We start from the raw sequence: 2,938 nt of genomic DNA on the forward strand, positions 1-2,938 counted from the left end.
AGTAACAGACTGCGGATTGCTTCTGGCGGGTGAGAAATGGGAATTAAGATTAGGCCGACACTTAGGCCGACATAATACCTTATCCCGCCGTTGCACTAAGGCCGACACTTAGGCCGATATAATACCTCATATGTTTCGGATCTGTTACTAATTAGTGATAAAAATGACTCATATGTGAACTATAGATGACAAGATTCATGGCCGAGAAAATAGTTTGATGAATTATTTCTCAAATTGACTCAATTTGATAACATTAGGGGTAAAATTACTCTTGGACACCAACGTTAGGAGTAAAATTGCTCCTGGTTGTAAATGTTAAGAGTATTTTTGTATCTTATCCGATAAAAATAAAAACGAAGTGGAGATGGAGAGCCTCTGATTTTATTATTTCCACTATTTATTTTATTTCTATTTAAAAGAGAACCCAACGAATTCCAGTCGGATCATTAAAGATACATAAACTTATAAAAACTCGGTTCAACTGATCCGACCTGACAACATTAGAATTCGTTATGCAACTTTCATCCATAAAAAATCATTATGCAACTAATCTAGTATAAATTGGGATAAGCTAATTAAGTTTGATAAATGTATTTAATCTCCATCAAACACTACAGTTAAACCTCGATAAATGAATATTCGATAAAGTAATAACCTCGTTTATATAATAAATTCTTTCGGTCCCGACTTGGGCCAATGGACTAAAGTAATAATCTCGCTAAATGCATTAAGTAATAAAAATATTTAAATCCTTAAGGGCCCAATGAAAATATAAATTAATAATTATTGAATTACATACAATATATATATAGACCAAATCAATCAATCAACTAGAAGTCATTTCTTCTGAAAAAATGCATCTATAGTTGATTGTTTTTTCTTTACACTTAAACCAAAATGAACAACATCCTTTAACTTTTTGTAGTGCAAACACAACTTCTCGTATATTTTGCTCATGTTGTAGCAAGTAGTTGTTTAAGGTGACCATTGCTTGAAATGTCTCTTTTGACGATACATTTGTGACAACGGAACTATCATCTGGCTCTGGATCATTTTCATCATCATTTTTTATTATTGACTGGATAATTTCTTCATCCGTAGGCGATTCCATAACAATGTATCCATTTTACAATGAAAAATTATCCATAAAATAGTAAATATTGATTTATCGATAAATGAATAGTTTATTCATTTATCGATAAATAAATAATATCGCTTAATGAATATTTTTTTCCAGTCCCAATGATATGCATTTATCGAGGTTTTACTGTAGTTGTCTAGTGGAATGATGGTGCCTTGGGTATGATACGGCACAGACCCGGGTTCGATTCCTGTTTGCCTTTTTTTTCCCCTCAAACTTCACTTTTTATATTTACATTTTTTTTTCAACTTTGATATTTACATGTTCTATCCAGGTTGTAAAAATTGGGCTACTAAGCTCTTATTTCTTTCTATTTTTTTAATATAAAAAAATAAAGTATAAAATTACTCCTACCATTTAGAGCGAGGGGTAATTTTACCACTAATGTCTAAAATTGTGCAATTTCACCCTTAACATTGGCAGCTAAGAGCAAATTTATCCATAACGTTGTCAAATTAGATCAATCGAAGATATTATTATAAAACACATTTTTTGTTCTTTATTTTTCACCAATTGCATATCAGTTTGTTAAAAAAATTATATTTTCTACAATTTAATAATAGCATTGGAGATTAACATTTATAAATTCCGTAAAATATTTTGAATTTTTTTATCCAACTTATACAAAAACACTATTTTTTAAATTGTTTTTACGTCTAATCATATATATTTATGATATGTGACTAATCTATCTATGTATTACTATATTTAAAGCAAGATACTCACACAAAATTTTAGAATTTCCTTCCTTATTTTATTTCTCTAGCTTTAATCTAATTTTTACATTTTAAAATGCACCCCACTATGCCTTCTCTGAGTTAGGCAGTTATCTTACTTCCTTCATCAACTGCTTTTGCTCAACCCATTCTCTCGGACCCCTTTTCCTAATTAACTTCCCACTCCCTTAACTGAGGTAGTTTTCCTTCTTCAATCTCTCTCTTCGTATGAACTATTTCATTTGACATTGTTTTTGGTATGTTTCAAATGGGTTTTGATTTATTTGCTCCTTGCACTATTCTTTCTTATTAGTTTTCTCTATGGATGCCGTTTTATATTTTTGTGTAATTCATTAGATAAACGTCTCTTATCTGTCGGCACCTGCAAATCATCCGAACGGATTGCATATATAGAAAGCGAGCGGAAGTTATAAGAGGCACACCAAATGTATTAACTTCAAGTATCTTTTTGTGAACACCAAATGGTTTTCAGGTTTTGATTTTTGCTTTTTTGATTACCTGTCCAACTCTTTATACTCAGTTGGAACACCACACCTCCTTTAGTTCATCCATTGGTTTCCAGATGTGGACCATCATTGGAGATTTCCAGACAGGTATTTCCCAATTTAACTTCAAGTGTCTAATTTCATTATTGTTGAGATTATTTACTGTTTATTATTTCAATTGCTTAATCTTGCAATATCATATTTTTGATTCTGATCTTCATATCCAGATCTCAACATGTACCTAATTCAGGTCGCGTTAATCAGCATACCTATGTCTTCATCAATGGAGGTTTAGCGATTTTCAACCTCCCCCCTCACTAGCTCCCTCTGTTCTGATTTCTAATTGTTCAGATTGTTGATTATTCTTAACATTGCTCAGATTTTTGTTTATTCTTTAACATCCTTTGATTTTGTTATTACTTTTAAACATGGTAAGTTGTTTATAGCTTTCTTGTGATTATCGATGCTTTTTTTGGCTTTGATTCTTTTCAGTCTATTTGTTGCATAATTTGTATACGATGTCATCAAATTAACTGCAGAATATTTATCTTCGAATAATTTATTTGTTTTCATAC

General features: G+C 31.0%; 1 long non-coding RNA gene across 1 annotated transcript; it reads left to right on the forward strand.

The window, feature by feature from the left end:
* The first annotated feature begins 2,216 nt into the window (after positions 1 to 2,216).
* Positions 2,217 to 2,679, forward strand: LOC136232341 (uncharacterized). Its single transcript, XR_010690469.1, has 3 exons — positions 2,217 to 2,305; positions 2,399 to 2,471; positions 2,591 to 2,679. It is a non-coding gene; the product is annotated as an uncharacterized lncRNA (long non-coding RNA).
* The last annotated feature ends 259 nt before the right edge of the window (positions 2,680 to 2,938 follow it).

This window comes from Euphorbia lathyris, chromosome 6, assembly GCF_963576675.1.
Source record: "Euphorbia lathyris chromosome 6, ddEupLath1.1, whole genome shotgun sequence".
NCBI classification, from domain to species: domain Eukaryota; kingdom Viridiplantae; phylum Streptophyta; class Magnoliopsida; order Malpighiales; family Euphorbiaceae; genus Euphorbia; species Euphorbia lathyris.